Raw genomic sequence first — 14483 nt, forward strand, 5'->3', positions numbered from 1 at the left:
ACTCCTTCAAAAAATAAGGCCCTTTCAATGTCCCCCACTGATTGGATCATGTGGCACTATTCAGGTCCTAGGTAATATGGCTGGGGATGCTATTTATGTGAGATAGAAAGAGAAGAGAAACTGATGGCACTTCTTCAGGCCTCTGCATCTCACTGAGCAATGCCGCCTTTCCTGCTGTGTACTGTGAGTCCAGTCAGGTTCTGTCTTGCAAGGAGCTCTGTGCTTCACATGGACAGGTAAGCCCATCAGGAAACCTGGGGGCCATTCCTAGCTTTGTCACTTTCCCAACTTTGGCCCTTCATTTGTTCTCTTGTAGAATGAGAGGTTTCAATGAGATGTTCTTGGTAGTTCTTTCTGGATCTAGCCTCCTAACAAAGAGTGGTGTGACCATGTTCTGAGTTTCTCTTTACCTTTCCCACTTTCTGCTGAGTCATGGAGGCCATGGATTGGAGAGGCTCCCTGGGACGGGATGCTGGCTCTGCAGGTTGCCAGCTGTCACACTTTGGACAAATTACTTGTGCTCTCCATAAACCTCAGTACCCTTATGAAACGGGACTTGTCCTCCTACCTTGTAGGTATGTAATGAAATGCGATCATATGTGAGAAGTGTTTAGAACAGTTCTGGAAACATTTTAAGTGTTATAAATGTTAGCTGTTTTTTTTTTTTTTTAAATGAGGTAACCTCTGTTAATGTACACAGCACAGTGCCTGGCACATAGAAAGGATCTAATAAACACAACCATTTTATTATTATTGTCTTCAGCAGGAAGTGAAGGTTTTATTTTTAAACTTTTCAAGAGTAGTTTTGGTTTGAAGAAAGCTATTTTACTTCATCCCTCTGGAGGTTTATAAAGATGAAGGTTCTCTCCTACCTTTCTCTTGCCTTAGTAGAGAGAACGTGCTGACTTCAGAAAATAATTCTGCTAACAATCCTTTGGTGTCCACACTTTAACCTGGACACAGGACATAGTGTTCTTCCTCATCTATTTTTCTTTTTTCCCCTTTTCCCTTTATGCACCCTCAGGCAGTAAGTAAACAGAGGCTCAGATGACTTCAATTTGAAGACAACCTCCTGCAGCTGCTGGTGGCTGCAACGGCCACAGTCTGTGCTGGGAAGGGGTTGTTACTCACATGAATGGAAGAGCAGGTCATCAGTTGACCCAAAGCAGACCAGCCCATTAAAGTAGCCAACAGGAGAAGTCAAGCAAAGGCATGGGGAATAGGAGACAAATTATATATACAGATAGATACATACACAGTGTTTTAGTCAGCTGGGGCTACCATAAAAATATACACACACTGGGTGGTTAAAATAACAGAAATTGATCTTCTCACAGTTCTGGAGGCTGGAGTCCAAGATCAAGGTACCATTAGGGCTGGTTTCTGGTTAGGCCTCTCTTCCTGTCTTGCAGACAATCACCTTCTCACTGCGTCCTTACAGGGCCTTTCCTCTGTATGTGCACAGAGAGAGAGAGAAAGAGAGAGAGAGAGAGAGAGAGAGAATGAGCTCTGGTGTCTTCTCCTCTTTTTATAAGGACACCAGTTCTATTGAATTAAGATTACACCCTTACAACCTCATTTAACTTATTTACTATCTTCTGAAAAGCTCTATCTCCAAATACAATCACAATACAATTCAAATTATGAATTTCGAGGGGACACATTTCAGTCTATAACATATATATAGTTACATCTTCAGAGAGAGGGAGAGAGAGAGCCATTTGATTCAGAGATTTGGTCCCTGTATTCTGTGTCTTTGTGATCCCATAATTCTGACAAAATAGGCAAAGTTAACTTTTACCTTCCTTAGCAATGTCTTCTGTGAATCTTCTCACTTTGTCATTTCTACCCTACCGTGTGCAGTCATTGTCCTAAGTGCCTATCTCCCGTGTAGTTTTTTTTTTAACTTATATTATTATTTGTTTATTATTCAATTAACATATGTCTCTGTCTTCTAGACTCTATCTGGTCTAGTCCCTAGGCTTTGTCTGACTCCTGCTTTAGAAATTAGGCTTGAAGAGAACAGGACATTTGTTACTTTGTTCACTACTGTTTTGCTCTGTTCACTGAGTACAGAGTCTAGAATGTAGGACATTCTTGATAAAATATATGTTAAATACATGAATGGACAATCATTTGTTTAGATAATCAAATGAAATTTTTTGAGTTTAGTTCTTTCAAAAAGGGGAATATGGGACAGTAAAAACAGGGGATACATTAATTCTCCTCCCAAGAACAATCCTTCTCTACTTCCTTGACTACTCCTATGCATTCTTTAGGTCTCCATGAGCCTTTACCTGATCCATGAAGTTGGGAATGGGTGTCCCTTCCATGCACTTTCCTATTACAGTGAACTTCACCTTGGTACATGCATCGTACTCCTCTGAATTCTCTTAATTACTTACTAGCATATATGTTTTATGAGGGCAGGACCCAGGATTGCTGTCACAGAGTAAGAGCTCATTAAATATCTGCTGGAAGTATGTTAAGTCTTTGTAAAATGGGGGAAGGTTTTCCAAGCCATAATTAGCTCAAATAACTTCTTGTTCTACCCTAAATTCAAGGGTCTATGGGACGGTTCTCTACCATGTTTAGAACCATTTCTGAAGCTGAGTCCTCCCCCAACATTTTCTGTATTACGAGCCTCCACGTAAAAGCGTAACATGGGAGAAACCAGAACACTTTACTTTTGGGGATACATTGTGGGGGCTTCCAATTGGAAAGGAATATGTTCACTAGTTTTATTGAAAAAGACTTGGAAAAAATCCTCTTTTTAACAAGAAAATGTATTAAATTTTTTTTTAAAAAAAGGAGAAAATTCTGAATTAGGTTCTTGTTCCAGGAACCATATTAAGAACTGTATGCCCAATTTCTCATTTAAGACTTAAACCATAAAGTAAATAATATTATTAGCCCCATATAAGGAAATTGATGTTTAGAGATATTGACTCACCCAAGATCGTAGACCAACTGAATGATAGAGCCTGGACTCTGATCTCAGATTATCTGACCCCCCAAACCTATCCTTCTCATCAATGCTACTCAAAGCACTGCTTTGTTTATGTGTTCTATGTCATATTACACATAAGAGAAATTTTTTGATTCAATGAGCCTATGAAGCATGTCTATAAAGCCTTGGAGAAACTGTACTTAGACCTTAAGAGGATACAGAGAGCCTAAAGTAGATTTAGAGTTCCCAGTAACCTCCATAGTTTATTCTTGGCTTCCTCAATAGAGGCAAAATCCAAGAGCATTAGAGCTGGAAAATGTCTTTAAAGGTCATCTTGTTTAATGTCTTCATTTTAGAGATGACGGAACTGAGGTTTGAGCAATGATAGGACTTTCCCAATGTCGTCCAGGTAAGTTGTGGCACAGCTAGTCCAGGATATTCACTGCTTTGGAAAGACAGAAAAAAAGAAAAAAAATCTATTGGTAGCATGAAATGAACACAATTTAAAATAATTATCAGGCTGGGATTAAAAATAACCAAGCATGCTTGATTAGATCTACTCTTGGGAGTTAAATGCTTGTGGTGTAACTTAGTAGGAATGGATACATATATCTTAACTTCAGTCTGTGTTCTTGATAGTTTTTTGAAACCAACCATTAAAAAAGTGATTTATTTGACCCTGGTGCATGCTAAGGTAATTTACGAGCTTGTGATAAAAAGGGATAAGGTTGTGTTAAAGAATGATGTGTAGATATGCTTGGGTAGTTTTGTTGAATCAATAGATACTTGGATCTTGCCATTATATAATTTGTTATTTGACATCTTCATTGGGGAAATTTACTATCTGCCTACTCAGTGAACTCACAGCTAATACCAAATTTGAAATGATGTGAAAATCAGTGTTTTACATATGCTACTTCATTAAAATGGATATGATTATTATTAAGCCAAGCATGGGATCAGCTCATAGTAGAAGCCTAAGGAATGGCATTTGCTTGTCCATTTTTAGGCTGTACTGGAAATAATTCAGATACAGCTTCTCATATCCACATTAGTTGGGGTGAGAACTAAATAAGAAACTCTGAAAAAAGCACACCAAGAGAAAAATTATAGAAAATCTAAATATTCAGCACCATAATGTCAAGCAATCAACCTGAATGACATTGAGGAGGATATTCCATCAGCTGACTGTAAAGTTTGTCTAAAGGAGTCAACATGGCTCTTCCTCAAGTCTAAATTCACAGTAGACTAAAAGTTATAGTGAATTTTCCCCTTCAGTATGTACCTTGCTGAAATCCATTCATTAAATGAGTAGTGGGCTTTTCACTTATTGAACTTAATGTGTTAAATGCAGTTCAGGCTCTTTTTTTACTGTCCTGGAGTCCCTTGGTTTTGCCAGGAATAGAGAATGTGGTCCAGATGATGTCTACGTATCTCGACCACCATGATTGCATCCCTCCTTTGGGAAAGAGGTGGCTTAGCTAGAGGACAAAAGATGCTTGTTCTTGTCTTCCTCATCCTCTTTCTAGCAACTGGGGCGTCCCTTAACTTCTTTGCCCTTAGTTTCCTTAGGTATAAAATGCAGCTAATGATCTCAGGGGCATTAGGGGTAAAAATGAAGATAAAAATAATACGTACAATTTATTGAGCATCTACCATGGGCAAGTGCCTGGGTTAGGGACTTTAAGTGTGTTATTCCATTCAATAATCACTAAAACTCTGGGCAGTAAGCATTATCCCATTTCATAGACAGGAAAAATAAAGGTTAGCCTCAAAGAGATTAAGTGCTTGTCCAATGTCACCTGGCAGAATCAAGGTTTGATATGATTTCTCTGATTTCAAAGTGAATATTCTTAGTCACTAGAGTATGCTGCCTCTGGTAATAAACATATAGAGAGCATTGTTAAAAGCAAATAATTGGGAGGGAAATTACGGAATACCTTCAATATACTTAACATCGTGGAAGGTGTTTTCATAGGTAATCGTATTTAATCCTCATGACTCTTGGGGTAGATATCTTCACATTTATTATTTATTTACTTTTTCTCTGATTTCAATATATTTCTGTACTTCACCTAGGTAGAAACCAGAACACTGGTGAAATCACACGAGGTCTATAGTATGAAATTACAATATTATAAAATTGAAATTGTCTCATTGGATGTGAAAGAATGGGTTGTGAAAGGTAATGCTGGTTCTTTGTGACATCCATCTCAAGAGTTTACACGAGGGCTTTGAGGATTTTCTTTGGATATATACTAGAAAAGAGTAGGCTAGAAGAAAATAATTAAGGGTCAACACGACTTTTCACAATGGTAAATGTTATAGTTGCAGACACTTGCCTGATGTAGTTTTGCTTTTCTAATAAACCTGAAGTGAGAGTAATAAGGAAGACTCAATATGCTACAGTTTTATTTGGAGATGTGAACTTGCAAGTGTAAAAAATTCCTCAAATATATCTTTTATTTTTGAGGAATAAACATAGATATAGTATTTAGGGAAGATATCTTTCTATAATAGACTTCATAAACACTTCTTTTGATAAATACAAATGGTCTAAGTGGAGAATAAAAATATTATAATCAACAGGACAGTGCTACAGGTATCTTTTAGAAGAGAGGCAGAAATTTTGATATCATGTGGTGAAAAGTACAGGATGGTTTTCAAAAGATGTAAAAGCTGAATCAGAATACAGACTCTTTCTTTGCCTAAAATATTTATTTTAAAAATGTCACTTGGCTTTTTAGTTCTCAAGTCTCATAAATATTTATGTGTGTGTATGTGTGTGTGTACATGTGCAGAGAAAGTTTTCAATACACTAATTCTTGTTCTGCCTAGATTCTCCTACATTTCCCTTGTCAATTTGGCTTTACCTTGAGAGAAATTAATTCTAATTGATTTTGGCTAAACTGGCAAAACTCTTTGAAAAGTTTTCAATCAGTGCCAGCTTTTCAGGCATTTTCTCATACTCTTGGGAGATGAAAACAGTTTCCAAGCAATACTTCCAAATAGATGCTCTTTCTTGATACTTCTTCAGGCATACCAGATCATTGGCCTTCTGATGCCCATACCATCAATGCACCTGTCTTACTCATTTCCAGTCACTGTACAGTTTTCCATAAACCCTCTGCCACCCTTCCCAGGCCTATTCAGAAGCTTTTGCTTCTAGCCTGAGTGTCAGGCTCAGTTCTCTTTCTGGTTTGCCTATCACGTGATTGGCTCCAGTTGTCACCAAACCCTTTTGTATCTTTTGTATCTCTTGTGAGGCACTGCTGCCTGTGTTCTCTGACTGTATCTTCACCAAGGAAGCCATTGTATACCAAGGAAGCTAAGATCCATCCTATGAAACCTGCAAAGATTTTCACTTAAAGACTTTAAACATACTTTCAGAGCTGGAGTGAAATGTGCCAGCCCTGATGGGGACTTAAAAGAGCTGGTAGGTGGACGAGGTACCACCTTCTGTAGAATGATCTCTGTTGTCAGTGGTGGAGCCAAGCTCTGTAACTGGAGACTGAACACCTCTTTCAGTGCTACCAGGAGAGGTGAGAGATATCCAACTCTGAATCAGCTTGAGCAACAGCACGACCATGAGAAAAGAATGAAAGGCCCCAGTTACACTTGGCTGGAGTACACAAGATCTCTGTAGTGAATAGTTCATTTCCATCTAAACTTTCCCAGCATTAAGTTAAAAAACAAGTGGCTCGAAACATTTTTAGGATTTACTGCTTGTACATTACATAGTGAATAAGAATGGGTTTTGTCAAACACATTTGGCAATTATGTACTGTGGGTCAGCTGTAGCTGTGACTTGATGTACCCTGAGTTAGAAGTGTTTGTTCTCTAAAACACATGGTTCCCAGACTTACAGTGTGCTATGATTTGATTTGATTTGATTTTCAAATGCCAAAAAAAGCTGCAGAATGCACTAACATAGAAACACTTATATAGGGAAATTTTCAGATGAGGAACTAATTCCAAATGGGAGTAAGACATGGGAGGAAGATAGCACATTAAATGGTTTGTAGTTTCACATTGGTATAGAGATATAATTCTGGAACTTTATATTTTACTTAAATTTATAAACCTTTGCTGTGGGCAAAGCATGAATAAAGTTATGGTACAGAGACCCCAGTCTGCATGGATTCTTGGTTCTCCCTTATATAATATGGGACTTCAGGGCCTATCCCATGCACACCCCACCTTTCAGCCACTAACCCTCCAGCAAAACCACTGGCTTCAGTGTGTGTGAGAGACTAACCTCTATGAAAAGTTGATAGCTGATCCTTGAACACTGAGTAGAAAGAATCTCTTAAGAAAAGGGAAGACGATTCATTCTAGAGAAAGAGCTTTTTAAAAGGCTGACAACATTATAGACCTGAATTACGATAAACCAACAAAAGCATCTCAGTATTAGGATGATGTACTAGGATGGTAAGATGAGTGAGGGGTGCTGACAGCTGCATGCACAGAAGGGGATGAGCAGGTGGGCGTGGAGGCCTGAGTGCCTGTGTGCCTGGTTACACTCATGGGGAGATGGCAGACTGTGGTAGAAAACCAAAGTTAAATGCAGTGAACATTGACACACTGAGTTCTGAGTTTTACTGATATAGTATGTTTGAGTTATCCCTTGCCAGGGGAATAACGGCCAGTAAAAATCTGGTGTCAGATATTAGATAGAAAAGGAGAACTAATTTTTATAAAAGCCATTACTTTAAGCATAGAGGGCTCTGGAATCCAACTGTGATTTAAATCTCAGTGCTCTGACTAGCTCCTCATGTATAAGACCCACCTCACAGGGTTTTTGTGATGATTATATAAGATTCTGATGCTTAGGCCCAGTATAGGCTCAATGCCTATTAAAGGTTTATCCCCTTTCAAAAATTCTCACTTTAACATAATTTTTGTTGGTTTTGTAAGAACTCCTGTTAACTTAGTTTTGGACACCATTCGAGTGTGAAAGGTGAAAAGTTACCACAGGCGAGTGGTCTTATTACCCACGCATTTTGTTTTTCAGAAAAGGTTACATGCAAAGAAGGGATTTTATTTGCATCTTCCTTGACTTGCAGTCTTTCCTCCTCAGTTCACCCATCATGGGCCTTATTTTGAGGCAACTTGACCAGACTGTTGTACAGATGCCTTCTTCGGTAGAGGGTCCATAGGTTCCTGTTTTGAGTCATCAGATCATTTGGAATAAAGTCATGAGATCCAGACTGATCAACAACCTCCAAAAGCCTCATGAGGGTTTTGTCTAACCTCTACTGATCTCGTTTCTCCAAAGATTATAGTTCAGATCCTCTGGTTCCCTTTTTTTTTTCGTTAGAGTCTGGCCAGTCGATCTACCTTTCTCTTCTTTTATAGTTACACATTTTGGAATTTCTTTAATTGGGCTGCTGGCTCTTAAATTCTTCCATGAGATAAAAGTTTTAGCAGAATCCTGCTAAATTGGTCTAAGAAAGAAAGTTATGTCTTGAATAAACACCTATTGTATGAAATTTGAATGTTTCCTACCATTTGTTGAGGGTACATTTCATTATTCTTTTCACTTATCGTTTGTTAGCTTCTGGGCATGTTTAAAAGAAGACCCCAATCAGCCCTGATGGATGCTGATATTTGGCCAGATCTACAACTTAGAACAAAGTGCAGGAACGACTCAATTATCCTTACTCATGCCTGAATTATCTGTGTAATTGGGACAGAGAATTACAGGCGAAGAATGCTGCCTATTGCTATTTTTGAGCTCTGCTCCCGCTGTGTTGTTCCTCTTATGTTTCACTAGAGCTGTCATTGGCTTTAAATATTTTACATATCATAATTAATGATTTGGTTGAACCCTGAGGCTTTCTTAGCAAAAGGTACAATTTGCAAATTGAATAGCAAATAATTACATAGGTGATATCGTTCATGAATAGGAAATGAACAGATACATTGTGTGTCTTCAGGTTTGGGTATTTAAACGGCACGTACTCAATTTATTAGTGAGAGTTATGAGAGGCTACTATTGTCAAAGCCTCAGGTGTGTGTGGGAAGGAAATTAACATCAACAGTGATAATTGATCTTTAATGATATAAAGAGAGAATGGTCTACTTGACCTCCAGAGTGCTTAATGGTAAAGAGGAAACACATTCAAACTGATTTTCTCATACAGGTAGAAATCTTTTTGGTCTCTGTGGGTTTTGTTTGTTTGTTTGTTTTGTTTTCCATTTTAAAATAGAAAGTGGAACCCTAGCCCTTAGAAACAAAACATAATAAAACTCAAAGACTGGACTTCAGACAAATCTTAGTACTGTGCTTGCATGCCAGTTGTTACATAATTATAATTAGTCGGTATTTCCAATTTTAGTGAACTCTCCTGTTTACTAAGTAATGTGTTACTGTCATTGAAAGTTAGATATCTCCCTTCAAAGGGAAAACCTGCTTTAATACCCAACCTAAAAATGCACTTCCATAACCAAAGACCACTTGGCTATAAATAGACAGTCATGATGTTATTGCAGCTGAGGAGATTTCATCCCATTAGAAACTTCACTCAGAAATGTAGAGGAGTGCTTAATAATGAATGAATGTGATTTAAGGCCGCTTTATACTGATGACACTTTTCCTATAAATATTACAGAGACGTTTAAATTTTTATCTCCCGTAATTCTAATGAATGAATTCCCTGACCCTTACTGAAAATTATACCTGTAAAGTCTGCAATTTACTGATGATTGCTTGGGCTATTAAAGAGACTAGAATTTCAAAACATTTTCATTTCATTCATAGATTCCTGTAATGCCTTCGGAACCAAAGTTTAAAGAAGCTGGATTGGCTGTGCTTCCAGCATTAACCACTGGGAGAGTGTTGTAGTTTCTTCAACAACTAACTTCATTAACACAGTAAAGGTCCAACAAAAGTAGAAACATGGGGGCACACAGGGAGCTACTGTCCTGTGGATGGTGTGCTAGGAAAAATATTTAAAAGGGAGAATGGGGCTTCCCTGGTGGGGCAGTGGTTGGGGGTCCGCCTGCCGATGCAGGGTATACGGGTTCGTGCCCCGGTCCGGGAGGATCCCACATGCCGCGGAGCGGCTGGGCCCGTGAGCCGTGGCCGCTGAGCCTGCGCGTCCGGAGCCTGTGCTCCGCAGCGGGAGAGGCCACGGCAGTGAGAGGCCCGCGTACCGCAAACAAAACAAAACAAAACAAAACAAAACAAAACAAAAAAGGGAGAATGGTGCTGTGGCTGCTACTGCTATATTTTGAAAGAGTGTGTCCAGTCCATTTGCATTTGTACTAAAGTATTCCTACTCCTGCATTCCAGCTTGAAGTATAAAGACTAAGGGACTGAGATGCGAAAGTCTTGCTATAATTATTTCCAGGATTAACACTAAGTAAAAACAGTAATTAACTTCTGTCAAATACAAGAGTGAGCGATGCTATATTTAGCTAGAATTATCCAACTTTTCAGATAACTGTAGCTTAACTCTTCCCGTAATACAGGGTTTAGATTTTATTAATTTATTCATTGTAATGGGATACTGTCTAAATTGCCAAACTGTATGGCCCAGGCGGAAAGTATATCAAACATATAAATTCATCCATCAACATTTTTTGAGTATCTATAAGTGACTGAATCACTGTGTGGGGTAAGAGTGTGCTGTGTTTCAAGAAATATATACACAAAGTTCACAAGAATATGGGCAGAAAAGGAATATGAGAATAGCATAGGGAGAGATGCACTGGGGAAATTTCTAGACATGATGTTGGACTGAATTTTAATGATGAGCTCTTTCTTGTTAATGGAAGAAAATACATTTCAGGCAGAGAGCAAGTATACAAAGCATCCATAAGTAGGAAACAAAATTTAAATTCTCTGATAACATATGTGATATAGGTTCATCCTTTTCCCTCATGCCTCCCCCAGTTGAAAGTTTCCTCAGATGTTTAATTAGTCACTGTAAATTTGATCTCCTCAACATCTCCTGAAGCTCTTCCTCCCTATCTTTTCTGCCGTGGCCACTGATTTAGTTCAGGTCCTCCTTTTTTCTTCTATGGATTATCACACTAGCCTTCATACCTCCAGCCTTACCTTCCTTTATCCCATTATTCACACTTTTCTCAAAATGAGCTTCTTGAAACACATATCCAATCCCATCACTCCCTTCTTCTGACTCCATTACCTCCTGGATGAAGGTCAGACTCCATGTTCAGGGCCTCTTCTCCTGTCAAGTCCCCATGTCCACATTCACAAATGGATTCATTCACAGTTCTCCAAATATTTCATGCTTTTTCCTGTCTCCTTGCTTTTATATTCAGTATAAGTTCTTTTCTATGCCTCTATTCCTAGAACACCCTTAATAATTCATCCCTTAACCCAACATGTCTTTCCAGACACATTTCAAGTATCCTCTCCTCTTGGAAGCAATTCCTGGTTCCTCCTGCTTCAGTTACATGTACCTTCTTTGTTTTCCCATAATACATATTCCTGTCTTCTAGTATGTATCACACAGTAATAGACAATCCTCTGAGTGTGTGTGTGTGTACTTTATCTCTCCATATATGACTCCTAACACAATATTGTACATGATAGAAATTATCAATTAATTAATGAAATGAATAAACTACTTCTTCCCAGGAATGCAGTGTGTTTATTATTCTTATATCCTCATATCAACACCTTATAGAAAATTCAGTTATCTTGAAGCTGTCTTGATAATTTTGGCACATTTATTGCCTAGGACAGTTCATAGCTCACAGACTTTGATTCATAAATACTTGTTGACTGAATGAATAAAGGAACTAGTGTTATGGGTTGAATTGTGTCCCCCACTCCCCCCCCACACACACAAAAAAGATGATGAAGTCCTATCCTCCAGTACCTGTGAATGTGACATTATTTGGAAATAGGTATTTGCAGATGATCAAATTAAGGTGAGGTTATTAGGGTAGGCCCAATTCCAATATGACTGTGTCCTTATACAAAGTAGAACTTTGGACACAGAGAGAGAGACATAGGGAGAATGCCATGTGAAGATTGGATTTGTGCTGCCAGAAACCAAGGAATGCCAACAACTGCCAGCTAACCAACAGAAGTCAGGAGGGGGTCATGGAACAGATTCACCTTCATAGCCTCCAGAAGGATACTTCCTTACCTATAAATTCATCTCAGGCTTCTAGGCTCCCAGAAGTGTGAAGCAATGCATTTCTGTTGTTCCAAGGCACTCAGTGTGTGGTACTTTGTTACAGTAACCCTAGGAAACTAATACGTCTAGGAACAAAGATTTAGATATTTCATTGCATCCAGGGGCTGGTATGGCTCTGTAGGTAGCCTGTAGTAGCACTAATGAAGATTATAGACATCACGAAGGCAGAAGGTCAAGCACTGGTTTCAACAATGGCTAGTGAGAGAATTACTGTAGGTATTATTTTAAAAACTGTAGGTATTATTATTTTTTTAAAGATACAGATTATTGTGGTAGAAGTATTGGCAGCAGTCTACACTTTACAATTGAGAATTGGATTTTCAGATTAGTGTCCAGGCATGTGTATTTTATTTATTTATTTATTTATTTATTTAACATCTTTATTGGAGTATAATTGCTTTACAATGCTGTGTTAGTTTCTCTCTGTATGACAGACTCCAGTTCTATCCACCTCATTACAAATAACTCCGTTTCATTTCTTTTTGTGGCTGAGTAATATTCCATCGTATATATGTGCCACATCTTCTTTATCCATTCATCTGTTGATGGACACTTAACATGCTTCCATGTCCTGGCTATCGTAAATAGAGCTGCAATGAACATTTTGGTACATGACTCTTTTTGAATTATGGTTTTCTCAGGGTATATGCCAGGTAGTGGGATTGCGGGTTCGTATGGTAGTTCTATTTGTAGTTTTTTAGGGAAACTCCATAGTGTTCTCCATTGTGGCTGTATCAATTGACATTCCCAGCAGCAGTGCAAGAGTGTTCCCTTTTCTGCACACCCTCTACAGCATTTATTGTTTCTAGAGTTTTTGATGATGGCCATTCTGACCGGTGTGAGATGATACCTCATTGTAGTTTGGGTTGGCATTTCTCTAATGATTAATGATGTTGAGCATTTCTCTCATGTGTTTGTTGGCAATCTGTGTCTCTTCTTTGGAGATATGTCTATTTAGTTCTGCTGGCCATTTTTGGATTGGGTTGTCTGTTTTTTGGTATTGAGCTGCATGTGTGGCTTCTAAATTTTGGATATGAATCCTTTGTCAGTTGCTTCATTTGCAAATATTTTCTCTCGTTCTGAGGGTTGTCTTTTGGTCTTGTTTATGGTATCCTTTGCTGTGCAAAAGCTTTTAAGTTTCATTAGGTCCCATTTGTTTTTTTTTGTTTTTATTTGCATTTCTCTAGGAGATGGGTCCAAAAGGATCCTGCTGTGATTTATGCCATAGAGTGTTCTGCCTATGTTTTCCTCTAAGAGTTTGATAGTGTCTGGCCTTACATTTAGGTCTTTAACCCATTTTGAGTTTATTCTTGTGTGTGGTGTTAGGGATTGTTCTAATTTCATACTTTTACATGTAGCTGTCCAGTTTTCCCAGCACCACTTATTGAAGAGGCTGTCTTTTCTCCACTGTATATCCTTCCCTCCTTTATCAAAGATAAGGTGACCATATGTGTGTGGGTTTATCTCTGGGCTTTCTATCCTGTTCCATTGATCTATATTTCTGTTTTTGTGCCAGTACCATACTGTCTTGATTACTGTAGCCTTGTAGTATAATCTGAAGTCAGGGAGCCTGATTCCTCCAGCTCCATTTTTCGTTCTCAAGATTGCTTTGGCTAATCAGGGTCTTTTGGTTTTCCATACAAATTGTGAAATTTTTGTTCTAGTTCTGTGGAAAATGCCAGTGGTAGTTTGATAGGGATTGCATTGAATCTGTAGATTGCTTTGGGTAGTAGAGTCATTTTCACAATGTTGATTCTTCCAATCCAAGAACATGGTATATCTCTCCATCTATTTGTATCATCTTTAATTTCTTTCATCAGTGTCTTATAATTTTCTGCATACAGGTCTTTTGTCCCCTTAGGTCGGTTTATTCCTAGATATTTTATTCTTTTTGTTGCAATGGTGAATGAGAGTGTTTACTTAATTTCAGTTTCAGATTTTTCATCATTAGTGTATAGGAATGCCAGAGATTTCTGTGCATTAATTTTGTATCCTGCTACTTTACCAGATTCATTGATTAGTTCTAGTAGTTTTCTGGTAGCATCTTTAGGATTCTCTATGTATAGTATCATGTCATCTGCAAACAGTGACAGATTTACTTCTTCTTTTCTGAATTGGATATCTTTTATTTCTTTTTCTCCTCTTATTGCTGTGGCTAAAACTTCCAAAACTATGTTGAATAATAGTGGTGACAGTGGGCAACCTTGCCTTTTTCCTGATCTTAGAGGAAATGCTTTCAGTTTTTCACCATTGAGGATGATGTTGGCTGTGGGTTTGTCATATATGGCCTTTATGTTGAGGAAAGTTCCCTCTGTGCCTACTTTCTGCAGGGTTTTTATCATAAATGGGTGTTG

The 14483-nt window shown here is 38.3% G+C and overlaps 1 pseudogene; it reads left to right on the forward strand.

Moving 5' to 3' along the window:
* The first annotated feature begins 469 nt into the window (after positions 1–469).
* The window catches only part of LOC102993453 (hypoxia-inducible factor 1-alpha inhibitor-like), a 151023-nt pseudogene continuing 137009 nt past the window's right edge, over positions 470–14483 (forward strand).

This window comes from Physeter macrocephalus, chromosome 16 (genome assembly GCF_002837175.3).
Source record: "Physeter macrocephalus isolate SW-GA chromosome 16, ASM283717v5, whole genome shotgun sequence".
Classification (NCBI taxonomy): domain Eukaryota; kingdom Metazoa; phylum Chordata; class Mammalia; order Artiodactyla; family Physeteridae; genus Physeter; species Physeter macrocephalus.